This window comes from Triturus cristatus, chromosome 3_1, assembly GCF_964204655.1.
Source record: "Triturus cristatus chromosome 3_1, aTriCri1.1, whole genome shotgun sequence".
Taxonomy (NCBI): domain Eukaryota; kingdom Metazoa; phylum Chordata; class Amphibia; order Caudata; family Salamandridae; genus Triturus; species Triturus cristatus.
In genome coordinates, this window is record NC_140583.1 from 135,679,311 (window position 1) to 135,698,399 (window position 19,089).

At 45.3% G+C, this 19,089-nt stretch overlaps 1 protein-coding gene across 1 annotated transcript in view; it reads left to right on the plus strand.

The window, feature by feature from the left end:
• LTO1 (LTO1 maturation factor of ABCE1) overlaps positions 1 to 18,771 on the plus strand; it is a 202,814-nt gene extending 184,043 nt beyond the window's left edge. Inside the window, exon 5 of the transcript XR_014978723.1 lies at positions 16,533 to 18,771. The gene's annotated coding sequence lies outside the window, so the exon portion shown is untranslated. The remainder of the gene's footprint in view (positions 1 to 16,532) is intronic.
• Positions 18,772 to 19,089: the final 318 nt, after the last annotated feature.

Consider the following 19,089-nt stretch of genomic DNA (forward strand, 5'->3'; position numbering starts at 1 on the left):
AACAATGTTCGCAACAAACAACCAAGACTGCTGCCCAGCATTCTATTCTCTTGGTTAACTATGAGAAGAGTCCCAGAAAATATCAAGAAAAAACGTTCAATATTAATCCCAAAACTTATACCCATCAGTATACTAAAGAAAATCAGTAATTGTAGACCAATTACAATCGGTACAGCATTCATTAACCCCTTCCCCGCTCATGACGGAACCACTCCATCATGAGCCACAGTTGCGCTGTGCTCATGACGGAGTGGTTCCGTCATGCTGCGGCTGTTGGCCGCTGCTCCGCCCACGCGGCGCTAATTCCCCGCCTATGCGGGCGATTAGCGCAGTGGGCGGAGACGTGACGGAACCACTCCGTCATGAGCACAGCTCAACCGTGGCTCGTGACGGAGCGGTTCCGTCACGAGCACAGCGCCACCGCGCTGCCCCCAAACCCACCACAGCGCCACGGCGGAATTCCTGCCGCGGCGAAGGGGTTAAGCTATTCACGAACATATTAACAAAAAGACTTACCTCTTTCATCAATCTGAATACGAGACAAAAAGGTCTCATGAAGGTGAGAGGTTGTATTGAAAATCAGACTCTTCTTCAGAATATTATAAAAAGGGCACGAAAAAACAAAGATTCACTAGCAGTGGGGTGCATAGACATCTCCAAAGCCTTCGACTCTGGCAGCCATTGTCACATTCTACGGAGTCTCGAAAGGCACAGAGTTCCTTCTTACATCAGAGAAATAATAAAAGACTTGTATACTGACTCAATCATGTTTTTCAAGGGCAAGATTAACGAATCTACACCAGAAATAACGATGAAATCTGGAGTAAACCCGATATAGTAGTATTCAGCACCACCTGGGAAGGAATGAGTACAAATCTGAAAATCATTGAAGAAGTCATTATAGCAACAGCTTTAAAACTAAATGTGAAAAAAACACATGGATTTTACATAAGTCACTAGAAAGACAGAATCCTGGTAAATAAATGCAAACCATGGCAATTTGAAAAAGAAGATATTGAAAATATTCATCCAGGAGACGTGAGAGACACCTTGGATTGAACTTTGATCTACACATCCGGCCATACAAGTAACAACAAAATAAATTAGGTTTTTACTAATTGGGCTAAAAAACTTGACAATTTACCACTTAAGCCCCCTCAAAAAAAGAAATCTTGTGGCAATATTTGATCCCTAAATTATAATTTAAATTGGAAATGGCAGAAGCAAAAACTTTAAGTACTCTGGATCAAATAAAGAAATATGTTACTGGACCCGTGCTCACTACGCCACTGGAGTCAAGCTATCCTGGCTGATGACGGCTGATAGCCAGAAACCGGTCCTAGGATGCTTGATTCTGGTCCAGGGAAGACATGGCTTGGCAGTTCGGGCTGGACTGTTCCCATGAGGCACAGGGTCAAGACTGATTTGCATATGGCCATGTCTGAACTGGGGTGGCGTAGTGGGCAAAAGAACGATGGATTTAACCCAGATCTCTTGACTGGGGGAGAATGTCTGCATTGTCAGCATTCCGTCCATCATTTGTTTGTTGTAACGCTTTTCGCCCTAAGTGGGATGGGTATGCCCAGACGTGGGTCCCGTGCTCACTACGCCACTGGAGTCAAGCTATCCTGGCTGATGACGGCTGATAGCCAGAAACCGGTCCTAGGATGCTTGATTCTGGTCCAGGGAAGACATGGCTTGGCAGTTCGGGCTGGACTGTTCCCATGAGGCACAGGGTCAAGACTGATTTGCATATGGCCATGTCTGAACTGGGGTGGCATAGTGGGCAAAAGAACGATGGATTTAACCCAGATCTCTTGACTGGGGGAGAATGTCTGCATTGTCAGCATTCCGTCCATCATTTGTTTGTTGTAACGCTTTTCGCCCTAAGTGGGATGGGTATGCCCAGACGTGGGTCCCGTGCTCACTACGCCACTGGAGTCAAGCTATCCTGGCTGATGACGGCTGATAGCCAGAAACCGGTCCTAGGATGCTTGATTCTGGTCCAGGGAAGACATGGCTTGGCAGTTCGGGCTGGACTGTTCCCATGAGGCACAGGGTCAAGACTGATTTGCATATGGCCATGTCTGAACTAGGGTGGCGTAGTGGGCAAAAGAACAATGGATTTAACCCAGATCTCTTGACTGGGGGAGAATGTCTGCATTGTCAGCATTCCGTCCATCATTTGTTTGCTGTAACGCTTTTCGCCCTAAGTGGGATGGGTATGCCCAGACGTGGGTCCCGTGCTCACTACGCCACTGGAGTCAAGCTATCCTGGCTGATGACGGCTGATAGCCAGAAACCGGTCCTAGGATGCTTGATTCTGGTCCAGGGAAGACATGGCTTGGCAGTTCGGGCTGGACTGTTCCCATGAGGCACAGGGTCAAGACTGATTTGCATATGGCAATGTCTGAACTGGGGTGGCGTAGTGGGCAAAAGAACGATGGATTTAACCCAGATCTCTTGACTGGGGGAGAATGTCTGCATTGTCAGCATTCCGTCCATCATTTCTTTGTTGTAACGCTTTTCGCCCTAAGTGGGATGGGTATGCCCAGACGTGGGTCCCGTGCTCACTACGCCACTGGAGTCAAGCTATCCTGGCTGATGACGGCTGATAGCCAGAAACCGGTCCTAGGATGCTTGATTCTGGTCCAGGGAAGACATGGCTTGGCAGTTCGGGCTGGACTGTTCCCATGAGGCACAGGGTCAAGACTGATTTGCATATGGCCATGTCTGAACTGAGGTGGCGTAGTGGGCAAAAGAACAATGGATTTAACCCAGATCTCTTGACTGGGGGAGAATGTCTGCATTGTCAGCATTCCGTCCATCATTTGTTTGTTGTAACGCTTTTCGCCCTAAGTGGGATGGGTATGCCCAGACGTGGGTCCCGTGCTCACTACGCCACTGGAGTCAAGCTATCCTGGCTGATGACGGCTGATAGCCAGAAACCGGTCCTAGGATGCTTGATTCTGGTCCAGGGAAGACATGGCTTGGCAGTTCGGGCTGGACTGTTCCCATGAGGCACAGGGTCAAGACTGATTTGCATATGGCCATGTCTGAACTGGGGCGGCGTAGTGGGCAAAAGAACGATGGATTTAACCCAGATCTCTTGACTGGGGGAGAATGTCTGCATTGTCAGCATTCCGTCCATCATTTGTTTGTTGTAACGCTTTTCACCCTAAGTGGGATGGGTATGCCCAGACGTGGGTCCCGTGCTCACTACGCCACTGGAGTCAAGCTATCCTGGCTGATGACGGCTGATAGCCAGAAACCGGTCCTAGGATGCTTGATTCTGGTCCAGGGAAGACATGGCTTGGCAGTCCGGGCTGGACTGTTCCCATGAGGCACAGGGTCAAGACTGATTTGCATATGGCCATGTCTGAACTGGGGTGGCGTAGTGGGCAAAAGAACGATGGATTTAACCCAGATCTCTTGACTAGGGGAGAATGTCTGCATTGTCAGCATTCCGTCCATCATTTGTTTGTTGTAACGCTTTTCGCCCTAAGTGGGATGGGTATGCCCAGACGTGGGTCCCGTGCTCACTACGCCACTGGAGTCAAGCTATCCTGGCTGATGACGGCTGATAGCCAGAAACCGGTCCTAGGATGCTTGATTCTGGTCCAGGGAAGACATGGCTTGGCAGTTCGGGCTGGACTGTTCCCATGAGGCACAGGGTCAAGACTGATTTGCATATGGCCATGTCTGAACTGGGGTGGCGTAGTGGGCAAAAGAACGATGGATTTAACCCAGATCTCTTGACTGGGGGAGAATGTCTGCATTGTCAGCATTCCGTCCATCATTGGTTTGTTGTAACGCTTTTCGCCCTAAGTGGGATGGGTATGCCCAGACGTGGGTCCCGTGCTCACTACGCCACTGGAGTCAAGCTATCCTGGCTGATGACGGCTGATAGCCAGAAACCGGTCCTAGGATGCTTGATTCTGGTCCAGGGAAGACATGGCTTGGCAGTTCGGGCTGGACTGTTCCCATGAGGCACAGGGTCAAGACTGATTTGCATATGGCCATGTCTGAACTGGGGTGGCGTAGTGGGCAAAAGAACGATGGATTTAACCCAGATCTCTTAACTGGGGGAGAATGTCTGCATTGTCAGCATTCCGTCCATCATTTGTTTGTTGTAACGCTTTTCGCCCTAAGTGGGATGGGTATGCCCAGACGTGGGTCCCGTGCTCACTACGCCACTGGAGTCAAGCTATCCTGGCTGATGACGGCTGATTGCCAGAAACCGGTCCTAGGATGCTTGATTCTGGTCCAGGGAAGACATGGCTTGGCAGTTCGGGCTGGACTGTTCCCATGAGGCACAGGGTCAAGACTGATTTGCATATGGCCATGTCTGAACTGGGGTGGCGTAGTGGGCAAAAGAATGATGGATTTAACCCAGATCTCTTAACTGGGGGAGAATGTCTGCATTGTCAGCATTCCGTCCATCATTTGTTTGTTGTAACGCTTTTCGCCCTAAGTGGGATGGGTATGCCCAGACGTGGGTCCCGTGCTCACTACGCCACTGGAGTCAAGCTATCCTGGCTGATGACGGCTGATAGCCAGAAACCGGTCCTAGGATGCTTGATTCTGGTCCAGGGAAGACATGGCTTGGCAGTTCGGGCTGGACTGTTCCCATGAGGCACAGGGTCAAGACTGATTTGCATATGGCCATGTCTGAACTGGGGTGGCGTAGTGGGCAAAAGAACGATGGATTTAACCCAGATCTCTTGACTGGGGGAGAATGTCTGCATTGTCAGCATTCCGTCCATCATTTGTTTGTTGTAACGCTTTTCGCCCTAAGTGGGATGGGTATGCCCAGACGTGGGTCCCGTGCTCACTACGCTACTGGAGTCAAGCTATCCTGGCTGATGACGGCTGAAAGCCAGAAACCGGTCCTAGGATGCTTGATTCTGGTCTAGGGAAGACATGGCTTGGCAGTTCGGGCTGGACTGTTCCCATGAGGCACAGGGTCAAGACTGATTTGCATATGGCCATGTCTGAACTGGGGTGGCGTAGTGGGCAAAAGAACGATGGATTTAACCCAGATCTCTTGACTGGGGGAGAATGTCTGCATTGTCAGCATTCCGTCCATCATTTGTTTGTTGTAACGCTTTTCGCCCTAAGTGGGATGGGTATGCCCAGACGTGGGTCCCGTGCTCACTACGCCACTGGAGTCAAGCTATCCTGGCTGATGACGGCTGATAGCCAGAAACCGGTCCTAGGATGCTTGATTCTGGTCCAGGGAAGACATGGCTTGGCAGTTCGGGCTGGACTGTTCCCATGAGGCACAGGGTCAAGACTGATTTGCATATGGCCATGTCTGAACTGGGGTGGCGTAGTGGGCAAAAGAACGATGGATTTAACCCAGATCTCTTGACTGGGGGAGAATGTCTGCATTGTCAGCATTCCGTCCATCATTTGTTTGTTGTAACGCTTTTCGCCCTAAGTGGGATGGGTATGCCCAGACGTGGGTCCCGTGCTCACTACGCCACTGGAGTCCAGCTATCCTGGCTGATGACGGCTGATAGCCAGAAACCGGTCCTAGGATGCTTGATTCTGGTCCAGGGAAGACATGGCTTGGCAGTTCGGGCTGGACTGTTCCCATGAGGCACAGGGTCAAGACTGATTTGCATATGGCCATGTCTAAACTGGGGTGGTGTAGTGGGCAAAAGAACGATGGATTTAACCCAGATCTCTTGACTGGGGGAAAATGTATGCATTGTCAGCATTCCGTCCATCATTTGTTTGTTGTAACGCTTTTCGCCCTAAGTGGGATGGGTATGCCCAGACGTGGGACCCGTGCTCACTACGCCACTGGAGTCAAGCTATCCTGGCTGATGACGGCTGATAGCCAGAAACCGGTCCTAGGATGCTTGATTCTGGTCCAGGGAAGACATGGCTTGGCAGTTCGGGCTGGACTGTTCCCATGAGGCACAGGGTCAAGACTGATTTGCATATGGCCATGTCTGAACTGGGGTGGCGTAGTGGGCAAAAGAACGATGGATTTAACCCAGATCTCTTAACTGGGGGAGAATGTCTGCATTGTCAGCATTCCGTCCATCATTTGTTTGTTGTAACGCTTTTCGCCCTAAGTGGGATGGGTATGCCCAGACGTGGGTCCCGTGCTCACTACGCCACTGGAGTCAAGCTATCCTGGCTGATGACGGCTGATAGCCAGAAACCGGTCCTAGGATGCTTGATTCTGGTCCAGGGAAGACATGGCTTGGCAGTTCGGGCTGGACTGTTCCCATGAGGCACAGGGTCAAGACTGATTTGCATATGGCCATGTCTGAACTGGGGTGGCGTAGTGGGCAAAAGAACGATGGATTTAACCCAGATCTCTTGACTGGGGGAGAATGTCTGCATTGTCAGCATTCCGTCCATCATTTGTTTGTTGTAACGCTTAAAACCAAGGACATAAGGATCAAAAGACATAACAAACTTTTGGAACTGCTCATCGATAGAGCAAAAAGGTGTGGTTGGAATACATATAGGGCCCCTCATGTAAAAACCAGTCAAGGTGAACTATGAAAACCATACGTAGCATTTACCCAAGTTGATACTGCTGTAGTGATTGAGGTCTTAATTCAAAAAGAATACTCACAGAATTCCCTTGAGCTAGTGTTTGAGAGTAAAGTTAAATATTATCAGGATTTATCACACCTAAATCAAAGATCTCACCAATTGTTCCACTGTAAAATTTCATGACTTTATTGTAGGATGTAGGGGTATTTGGCTTCAGTGTAATAATGTTACTCTGGCTGATTTAGGTTTACAAATGTCTTTCCCATTCAAGAAGAATATTTGCCTGACTTCTACAATGAGCACTTCAAATGTACCAAGGTTTCATGGACAATTAAATGTCAAGCTAAATGCATCACACATATTTCTTTATTGTAAAACATATTGTTTTATTAATGTTCAGAGACAGTGGCAGATGGGGAGTTTGACTGGGGCGGTACACCTGTTAAACGATAATGCAGGTGTCCAAAGGTGAGCTCCAGGAGGACAGAAATCTCCTGCGGAGCAGAGGGGCAAAAACTCGCTTGATCTCGATTTTCAGTATGAATACAGACCGTGAAAGCAGCGCCTTGCGATCCCCCTGACTTTTTGGGTTTCAAGCAAAAGGTGTCAGAAGAGTTACCACTGGAATAACTGTCTTGTGGCAGCCAGGCGTTCTAGAGAGGTCACTTTTTGATCCTTTGATGTCGGCTCTTCCTATCATTGTGAAGCAGAATTCAGCAAGCGTTGGATTTTTCACCCACTAATAGGGAATGTGAGATGGGTTTAGACCATCATGAGACAGGTTAGTTTTACCCTACTGATGATGTGTTGTTGTAATAATAATCCTGCTCAGTACGAGAGGAACCCCAGGTTCAGACATTTGGTTATGTGCTTGGCTGAGGAGCCATGGGGTATTATGACTGAACGCCTCTAAGTCAGAATCCCCTCTAAACCGTAACGATACCGCAGTGCAATGGAGCCTTCGTTGGCCTGGGATAGCCGGCCTCTTGGGCCGGTACCTAGAGCCGCTCGCTTGGGGACAAGAGTGTGGACAGAAGGGGGCCACCTCCATCACCCTAAGTGCACCGCATGTTCGTATGTTACTCCATTGTTGGAAGAACTCAATCAACTCATTTAGTTCAATTACAGGCCTATATCTTTGCTACCCACCTTTTTTAAGGTGTTAGAGAAACATGTGAATAAATAACTTACAGAGTTTACAGAAGGTAATAGTCTTCTTCATACCTTGCAATCTGAGTTCCGCGCAGGTCATAGCACTGAATTGGCTCTTCTCGGTGTCATGGCTTGCTTAGGAACTCAGTTGGATAACGGTGGAGCTGCTGCACTGATTCTTTTGGATCTCTGTGCAGCACTTGACACAGTGAATCATAGTATGCTCCTGCAGAGATTCCAAGGCAGGGGAATACAAGATACAGCCCATGCCTGGTTAGCATTTGTTTTGCCAGATCGCACTTCTCAGGTACATACAAACCAGTACAGAACAAAATCACTTCCACTTGTTTCAGGTGTGCCTCAGGGATTAATTCTGAGTCCTTTGCTTTTTAATTTGTATGTTAAGCCTTTGGCAGATATTGATGAAAACTGGAGACTTACACTCTTCTCGTACGATGATTATACACAAAATGTTGTATCACTTTCAGCTTAGCATAACCACAATGTGCCGGCTCTCAAATCATACCTTAGTCAAGTATAAGCTTAGATGTGCCTCAACTCCCGGAAAAGCTAATTGGTGATAAATCCGAGGTCCTGTTGGTAGGGAATCCCTCTATACCCTCAGCTATTGCCTTCAACCATGGGCAGTCCTCCCAGTCCTGTATCGGTCGTTAAAAATGTAGGAATGTGATTGATGATAAACTCACTGAGTCACCAGATTAATAAGATTGCTGCTACCTGCCTTGGCATCATAAAATGGCTTAGAAATATCCTATACTGTCTCCCTATTGCTGTTCAGAGGACCGTATTCCAGGCCTTGGGGATTTCAAGACTGGACTACGAAATTGTGGGGGGCGGGAAAAACTTTACCTAAACGACTCCAAATTGTTCAAAATGCTGACACATGGGTTCTGCTCCGCCCTTCAATATTTACTTCAACAGCCACCTTGCTTCGGACGCTTCATCGGCTACCCGTTGAGCACAGGGTGTATTTCAAGACTCTGTGCTACATGCAGCAATGCCTTGCAAATTCAGGACCTAAAAGCTTAGACCATTGGTGTATCTATACATCCCCACTCGCTCATTACGTTCAAGTGATTCTAGATTGGCAGTAATTCTTAGAATCAGGAAATTGCGCCAATGTTTTGCCTTCTTTTTCCTTGGTCTGAGACTGTGAAATGATCTACCTCCAAGTTTCAGAGTGTGACAATCACTCGCTGTGTTTTGTAAATCTTTAAAAACTTGGCTGTCCCAAATCTCAGAATTCATCTAAGTAGTGGACTTGCAGGTCCTAATCCATTCTGTAGATGGGTCTAGTGCTGGGAAACCTTTCTTAGGTAGCCATGCACTTTATAATTTATGTATTATAATAATAATAATAATAATAATAATAATATTAATAATATTAATAATTGTGGTCACTCTGCCTCCTGTAAAAAATGGCTATTCTTTGGGACATCAGTTCATTAGTCTTAATCAGTTTTTAATGTATTATTTAGATAATGCTGAGCATTAATCATAATTTTAGCGCCTGCAACTAATAGAGAGAAATGCAAAGCTTAGATGTGCAGCTACCACAACTTCCCCACCGCCGCCGTCCTTCCCCTATGCCATTCATGTACCATGTATGTATGCTGAGACAACGTACTCAATACATACTTATAATGTAATTGAATATCCTTGATTATTCTCCCGCATCTCATGTCATGGCCAATGACTGCTCCGGCATGTCAAATGACCGCAAAGACCAGACGGATGACAGAGCCTTGCAAGTCTATAAACAGCTCCATTGTCTAACCATACCTCTCTCTTTGTAAGTGTCAGGGTATAGAAAATATAATTCTTCAACCCAATTTGGTTCCCATGTTCCATATGTCTGTCTCCTTATGTTACCATATCCAAACCTTATATTGTGGTACTTCATTGGTGAGGGTATGTATGTGTTTCTTGTAACACACTCTATCCACCCATGTCTCCATTATAGACGCTGGTGAGTCACTTGTCTCATTTACATCTTTTCATGGTGTGCCTAAAAATTACACCTTCCTACCAGTAGCTGTCACACAGAAGAGGACTCTAGAAATGTATGTATTGTTTAATATTAAAATGTTATCACACCCTCATGTTCTTTGTGTTGGAATATTTCATTACTCTCTATAAGTCTCCCTCAACAGCTTCAGTGATATAATGATGACCCCTTGTGTTCGCACTACATCCAACGCATGAGACCACATCAGGAGACATCTTGAAAGCAGAAATTACTCCCTCCACCATCTCTTTGTTGGGTAAATCTGTGACCAGAATACAGGTGTTTCCTGTGACGAGAAGGAACTATGTGAGTGTAATCAATGTTACTTCAGACCTAAGAAAATTGGGCTGCCAGAGACTGTGGTATTGCTATAAACTGGCTCACTCAACTAGTGAAGCATCTGAGTACCTGTGATTGGCTTGCCTATGAAATACGTACTGTGTCCACTGTAATTTTTGTGGAAAAATCACTAGGCCAGGAAGTGCAACCTTTGCAAGAATCACATCTGGAGAGTGATTAATGCTTCACTGGTTATCCCAAAGATGTTGATCATTTGACACAAAGTCAGGAGTTGTCAGGGAAATGCTCTCACTTACTCAATTGTAAAAGATATCTTTGGTACCAAATAAAGATAAAATCCGAGTGCTTCAATCAATCAATCAATCAGGGATTTATAGAGCGCACTACTCACGCGTGAAGTTATCAAGGGGGTGCAGGGGGTGCAGGCAGCAATGTTGTCATCCGAAGAGCCAGGTCTTGAAATCCATTCTGAATAGGTGCAGTGTCGGGCTTCAACTGATGCTGAGGGAAAGTTTGTTCTAAGACTTGGCTGTGATGTAGGAGAAGGATCTGCCACCCGTCCTGGCCCTGTGGATGCGGGAGACTGTGACTAGAACTTGGTCGGCGGAGCGGAGGTTTCTCCTGGGGGCATGGAAGGAGATTCTGTCATTGAGGTAGTGGGGTCCGGTGTTATGGAGGGCTTTTAGGCATATGTGAGCAGTTTTAAGGTTATTCTTTTTTCGACGGGGAGCTAGTGGTCGTCGCAGAGGTGCTAGGTGATGTGGTCATGTCGTGGGATGCTGAGGACGAGTCTGGCTGCGGCGTTCTGAATGGTCTGTAGTTTGCGATGGAGTGTTTTGTTGATTCCAGTGTAGAGCGTGTTTCTGTAGTCCAGTCTACTGGTGATGAGTGCGTGGGTGACGGTCTTTCTGGAGTCAGGGTAATCCATTTGAAGGTCTTGCGGAGTATGCTTAGGGTGTTGAAGCATGCGGAGGACACAGCGTTGATCTGGCGGTTCATGGTGAGTGAGGAGTTGAGTATGATGCCGAGGTTGCGGGCATGGTCCATAGGGGTGGGTGGGTTATCGTGGGCAGTGGGCCACCAGGTGTTGTCCCTTGCCGCGGGGATGGACCCGAGGATAAGGATTTCCGTTTTCTCCGATTTGAGCTTCAGGCAGCCGTTGCTCATCCAGGAAGCGACGACCTTCATCCCTTCCTGGAAAATGTGCATGGTGATGTCGGGTTCCTTGGTTAGTGCTTGGCATAAGCTCCGTACTTTTTTATTCATTGTTAATCGTGTTTTTTTTCTTTTCTTTACTGGCGAGACTAGAGCGACTTTCAGGTGAGGCCCTGGCAAATCAGGATTATTGGGACTTACTTTCAAGTCGAGGCCAGTGGGACCGCTGGGACTGCAAAACCAGAAAATTGCTTCCATTGGGAATCTGAAAGCAACCATGGGCATGGTTCATGGGTGCTGTTTAGTTTAGAGCAACTCCCAAGATGGCTGTTAATTGTGCGATGTTGGTGTGAATCATTCTATGTTAGTTTCTTTATGCTAACTGCTGAGCAGGAAACAAACTGGTTTCACAGATTTCTATTTTTCACGTAAGGGCTCACATCTGTTACTCAGACTAACATTAGGAGAGACTTGGCATTTTCTAGTGTTACTTCTAATTGGGGAAAGTTGTTCCCCAACCTTTACCGTTTCCTTCCATATTTTGGCCTTTGTTGTTACAGCTGTTTTTCCAGTAATCATGTGTGACATGGGATAAGCTTTTTCAATCTAGTAACTTTGTCCTGATCTTACATTTCCACGGTAAGAGGGGGGAGTTTCTGCTACCCCGTGTACTGTCTTGCACTTGCTGCACTGCTTTGAACAAGATATATTCTCTTTGTATATCCAAGTGAACCTGACATGTCTATTTTTGGTAAAATGGCAGACTTGCGAGGCTCTGATTTCACTGCCAGTAACAATGAATTACTCTCCGTCATTGAGTTTTCAGCTAAAACTTCTTATTTAGTTACAGGTGGTGGAGTATTTTATAGGTTGGTGCCCCTAGCTACTCCTTCAGTAGGTACTTTTTTCTAAGTGTCTATTGTCATTATCTTTTCTGGGGATCATTTTTCACTAGCAAGTTTATCAACTGGTTCCCTGGAGAATAATATTGCATTTGTCGAGTTTATTTCTTCACGAAATAGCAGGTTCTCATTTCCACAATGGTTACAGGTTCATTCTTGCAAGAGCCTCTTGCTAGTGCTGCGTCCTTCTGGTGCTCTACAATATCCAGGGTCTATGGGTCCGAGGTTGTGGGTGTCTTGGGCATGTTCAAGAAAGGGGATGCCAATAGAACCAGGGCACCAAGGCCCATAAGTAACTGGTGCCTGGGTACCATCGCGCTCGGTGTTTGGGGCCATGACAGGGGCATATCACCGCCTCAGTTAAAAACATACATTTCCATTTCTAGGTTATCACACTGATCACAGCTCTCCCTTTGACGCTTTGCGTTGACGGCAGGGACATGTTCACTGTATTGAGTTGAAGGAGCACACCACACATGTGGTTTTGAGGTGAGGACTATTCTTTCAGCTGTCAAAGAAACACTTAAGAATGAAGTGAAATCTGTGAGACTGGTGTCTTGAAACTTATACAATGGGCTGAGTGGGTGGTCGTGGTCATGTGGCTGTGGCTTGTAAGCAGTTGGCCGGGATCCGTCTGTGCATTGATTTAAGAACTCCAACTAGAAAGTGGTGGTGGGTCGTTTTCTGCTTCCCAACATATCTGAACTGATCATAGTGTTGAGGAGAGCCAGAATGTTCTCAATTCTGCATCGCGCCATAGCATATCATAGGATGAAGCTGCACGAGGAATCCTTGAATCTCACCACTTGTATTACACCTGTTGGCTCCTACCTGTGTCTGAGGAGGCTGGACTTCTTTCTGCAGCTGCCGCTCATCAGAGAATGATGAACGAATTGTTTGGAGACTTAGAAGGAGTGAAATTCCTCCAAGGTGCCATGACTGGGTCTGGTTCACAATCTACGCTTTGTAGTACATCAAAGAGGTGCTACAGGAGTAGGACTACTTACATACTACAAAATACCATTTCCAGTGCCGCCTCACTCATCTTTTTGGAGCACCACAGATCTCCACACTTGTAGGCAACATTTTGTAGTAAATGTTTGAGGGACATGGGGGAATGGCAGCAAAATGTGAAATACTTATTACTGAATGGGGGGAGGTTTAGGGAAATTTAAGGAGGTGTTCAAGGAAGGACATGTTAATATAAACACACACCCACAACAGAGTAAAACCACTGCTATTGACAAACTACACTTCTAAATTTACCACAGCCCAAAAGGTTTAAGAAAAGGCTCATATATACTCCATTCCAGCCTTGGGCAAGTCAAGTTTTACACATGGAAAACCACAGGTACTGCAATACACTCCTACAGAAAACAACGGAGGCAGGAAATCAAAATAACACCTCTAAGCAAATAATAATAAAATATTATGATATTTAATTTTATATGTAGTACATTTCTTTATTTAAATTATGTTTATTGTTACTAAAATGTAAAGTTGAATTTGTTTTTTCATCTAATTTCATTGTTACATATTAAAATAATAATCATTAATTAGATATAATTTGTTAACACACATACACATACACATATATATCCTCTCTCTCTCTCTAAATATATATAAACCAATATTTCATTCAGCCGTGTAATATATATTTTCTTACATACATAGAGCGTTGTTATTGTCCTAGTGATTTCACCTGCCATCTCCTATACAGAGCATAAACATTGCATTTGCGTATCACCCATGTGGGTCTGCATATCATCAATAATGGCTGAAAATTATGAGTCAAGCTGCTACTCCAGATGGAACATATAAACCATCCATCCCAATCCAATATACTAATATAAGAAAGGTGTTCCTTCCTGCATATAACAAACATAAGCGTATTGTCGGTGCCCCAAAACCACAAACCATAACCAATCTAGCCCATGTAGGCCTTCGGTCTTCTTATATACTAGCTTGCTAGAATGTCATTCAAAAATAGAAGGATGCAATGCTCATTTTGCTACTCTTCAATACCATTCAGTGCTCAAAATCGGTGTAAAAAATACAAAACATGGTAGTATTTTAAAAATAGACTAAAACATCAGCTCTAAAAAAACACAGTGATAACTCTTACAGAAGGTTCCGAAGGATGGGGAAAAAGGTGTTCCTGAAACATGATGGTCGCATACCAAAATTGCAGAGCCTTCATAGGAACAGTCATGATGGTGGTTCCGCTAAATGCAAGATGTCACGTGGGTTGGCTGTGATCTCTAAATAAGGCTGATGGGCAGGCCACCCACCAAACTCTAAATCAGCCCCTCAACTGTGATACAGAATACATTCTTGAAGTGAGCAATGGGACAGGGGATTGTCTATTGGATCGGTAGAGTCTTTGAGAGTGATGCTGTGTTTGAAGGGGATATTGAGGTGTGCTGTTTTACAGAGGGAGTGATTTCCCAGGAAAAGGGGCTAAACCCTCTTAGATTTGATGAGGTACTACAGGAAGTGTGCAAAGTGGTGAATAATGGGTGGACAAGCAAAAATAAAAGCAGTAGTGGTTTAAAAACATTAGTGAAGTCTCAGGGATGAGTTAAATGTAAAAGATGATGTGTTGTTAAAGGGTGCGGGGTGGGTGACTACCTTAACACTTATGAGACAGAATGGTTGCCTAGGCATGACAGACATCATGGCATTGGTAAAATTAAGAAAAGGATTGGGCTTAATTGTATGGGAATGCGTGTACTGATTCAATAGCGAAACGGTATGCAAAACCAGAACGCCTCCCTTGGTGTGCAGAAAATTGCCCAGGAAGCTGTGGGAAGAAATGTCGTTGGACCTTGTTGGACTTATCCTTGGTTATGGATCTAGTGTATGTCTTCTAGTATTGACTGGGTGTTGACTAGTGGGTTTTCTAAATGGACCGAGGTAGCTGTTGCAGAAAGTGTGTGAAAGGGACAGCGACACATTTACTCAGCCTATTTGTTTGTAGAGAGGGCTTCCCAATTATGTTTTGACAGATTGTGGTTAGCAATTAGTTTCAAAAGCAATGGAAGGTATTTTAATGAATGGCGGGATCAAGCATGAGAAGGGTGTGCTATATCGTCCTGAATGTAATGCGCAGTCGAAAGATAAAACAGATCTTTGAAAGTATGCATAAACTGGCAAGAAGTAGGGGGGTAAGTTGGAAAGAGGATATGGAGAAATGTAATGTGTTAACAAGTCACTTCTCTTTTGGGAAGATTCTGTTCAAACATTTTAGAGGGAGGAAACCCAACCCACTGGTGTTGCCTAATGTTGGTTAGTTGTTTCTAAAAAAAGAGTTGTCAACAGTTGGCTTCCTGAAACAGTTCACAAACCAAACTTTCTGAACTAGGAATCCAACTAGCCAAGAAAACCTGATTGAGCCCCCAATATACTGTTACTTTTGACCAAAACATCTGCAAACTCTGCTTTTTGCCAGTGCAGAGGTCACTTATGAGGGTATCTAAAGGGTGATAGAGGCCAGTTTTAACTATGGATACTGCATCTCTGAGGCCTGACCCATCATGGTATATATGTTTTCTGGCATTCCGGGGTGGTCGGGGTACTTTCCTCACCACAGACTCTGGATTAATATTCTCCAGATAAGACAGGACAGAGAAGCCTGAAAGATCCACACAGTTTAATGGAGAAGGTTCACTGTATGCATAGAAAGCATATAGGTACCTCACTACTAAAGGTTCTCTCTCTTTGCTCTGGATAGGTAAATAGCAGATAGTGACCTTCAATGGTGCTTAAAGAGGGCGTACCTCTTTGGGCAGCACATTTCTCTGTACACCCACTCAATGCTACTAAAACCATGTTCTCTCAACATAGTGTGTGACTTCGCCACGCACTGATCCTACATCATCTCAGCCGTAGACTGCGGCTGTCGCCAACTGGGAAAGTCAGACTGCTCTGCTTCCATCCTTCCAGCAGGAAGCTTCAGCCCCATCTTCTACCTCAGGGCCCCTCATCAGCAGTCAAGGACTGCAATTCCAACCATTCCTCATGAACTCATTGGGACTACCCTATTACACCATCTGAAACATCGATGGGCCCCAAACAGGCTGCACTTTCTTTGTTGTACATTAGGCAACTCTTGCAGTCTTCTTTGGACTCAGCTACTGTAGTGCCCCCCTCCCCCTCCCACTCCAAACTCTACAACCCACCACAGATCTACCTAATTTCTCAGGGATACTATGCTTTTCAAAAATGACTTTAACTGTGATTAGAAACATGTTTGCACATTAAGAAAGAGCCTACTTCTGGTGATGGTACGGAATACTTGGGACCCTGTTGGCACATAGTTAACTGCTCTATAACATTAACCCTAGCCTACTCATAGGTCTTAAATTGTTTAGCTTTTCCGTACATGCTTTCATGATTTGTTTTGTCCTCTATAACTGTTCTGTAGTGTTGTCCTGCAGGTTTTGTAAGCCAGATATTGTCTTCTCTTTCAGGTTGCTGGTATTTCATTTGGTCCATGTCAGAGAAATCTAGGATCAGACTGGGGAGCCCTGCATAAACTTTCCGGCAAGCCCTTTTCTTCCTGTTCCTTTCTGCATGACTCAACATACCCACCAAGGAGTGAGCTCAAGCTAACCACAGTATTGCAGCTGGACAGAGAGCCCTGTCTGCAGCTGAGCATACAGAAAGCTGCAAGGGCAGGCTACATACAGTTTTGATTCCCTGCCAAACTTGGAGTGAGACGTCATTAACTTACATCTCCTCTAGACCCCTAGCCCTGAACCTAACACTAACTCTTCACTAATGCATGTGGGCTATGGTTGAAAGCCATGTATTTCCCCCAGTAGTGATTGATACTGGTACAGACTAGTACTAAGTACAGCCAATCGAGAAAAACAAATCACATCGCTTGTAAATGTGAGCCCTCGCGACAAACCAGGAAAGAGTATCCTAAAACAAAACATGACTTTCAGTTGGGTCCTGAAATGTTGTTCAACTGTGAAACCTTCTAGGATGGTTGCATTTTCAATGGAAATCCCCAGAGAGAATTCATGGGAAGCAAGATCATAATAATTCCTGCCTGAGGTCCATTTCTAGGTGGTACTGTGCTGTAGAGATCATGTCTCTATGTCCAGTGTGTTTGGGGAGTACAGGGCAGGCATCACTCCACCACAGCATCCTTATCTTCTGCTGCCCATTTGTCTCACTTAGCAGAATCCTGTCCACTAGGAGTAGGTCATGTGGCCAAATGCACTAAATAAGTCCTCGACTGCAGTAAAACCTTAGCCCTTCTTGACCAGTCAAGAATGGTCTCAGATCTGCGTGTTTCATCATGTTACAGTGTTAACTGGATTATTTACAAAACAACTCCATGGAGTACGTTAAACTGTATGACTACTTGGCTCCATACTTTGATGTTATTAACGACACTGAGGTGCTATAGTTTCTTTATCCTGGAGATGACATAGTTAGTGATAGTCCTCTGTGTCCTTTCCTTCATTGGTTTCTGTAATCTTCTATCAGCCAAGAATCTGGTTCCTGTTAGTAAAGTGGCTCTGCAAAGACCTTTAGATGGCCATCCTTTACTTCGCTTAGACCGCCCGGGAGAGGCTAATATATTTAGAACTGGTTTCGAAGTCATAAATCTTCTTGCCCAATCAGTGACTTTCTCTAATGCCCCTATCCAATTCCTTTGTTTTTTTATGTCTACCATAGCAGTCAGAATGCAAGTTTAATTACCATTTTAGATATAGTCATGGGAGTACAGGTGTATTATGGAAGAACCCACGCTGGTGCATCATGCCAATTTGCATTTACATCAATCATTTAACAAAAGACACAGTGTGGAACATTAAAAGTCACTTCAACTGTAACAAACACCCCCCACACCATGTGCTCCATCGTTCAATCTAGTCTGAGTAACTCATTATCTACGGTCTTTGTCATCTATTTCTCCCATGGGCAGATATGAGCAGCCGAAACCCGCAAATACATCCTGCGTTAGACTGACAGACCACATAAGTTACTGCAGCTTATTGGCCAGAAGCGTCCTATTACTTTCCCCTAGTCCCCTCATGGGAGTCTGGTATCTGGAGGGTCAGTCAGGGCATGTATCAAGGCTCCCCAGGAAATCAGGTTATCTGCCAATCTCTCACCTCGTCCCACTTTACTCATATATGCATCTCTTCAGTTCCCGCCCATTCCAGTAAATCATGCTGTCAATCTGACATCCGGTGAGGCAGCGGACTCAGCTATCTGATGGCAATACATCTTAGCTAGGACCAGACCAAGCATTAAGAATTTTCTGCTTATGATAGCAAAGCGGAATATAGCTCAATATTGGGGAGTCAGACTTCTTCCCTCCTACCGTCAGTGGTGGTGTGACATGGCTGGCGCAATGATGGCAGAGAAAACGGTATATATACACAGGGGGTGCCCCAAGAAGTGGACGCAGGTTTGGGGAAAATGGAATGCATTCAGGGGTAACATTTGTGATCCGTCACCAGATGAGTCACCGTCAGATATCAGAGACTAACTGTGCAGATCGGGGACACTGTGACACTCTCAACTTCTATATAAATTCACTAAATTGACTGTGAGGGAGGATTACGAACCAGCGCATTTTAATGTGATCAATCGCTACATGTCTAATCAATGTATCATCATGTATCTATATCTGCTAATATGTAATAGTATGTACCAATTAATGAAAAATGCAAATAAAAGTGTTTTAAAAAAAAAAAAAGAAGTTTCTGCTTAATTTCTTTTTTCTCTTTTTTACAGCGAGAAGGCCCAGTAGGCATTGTTTAATTTTTGAGTGGGATGAATCAGGCCATAGCCCTGTTGAGCCGTTTCAGCATCTCTTCCCAGAATTTTGCAATGATCGGGCAGCCCCACACCACATAAAAAAGTCAGCCATTACATGCTTACATCATACAAAACCCAGGTCTCGCGCTGGGTATATATTATGGGTATATTTTAATTAGCAGTTTAGGGGAAAGATTGGTAAGGTGATTAATATTATACCGTCTGATCTTAAATCACGCATAA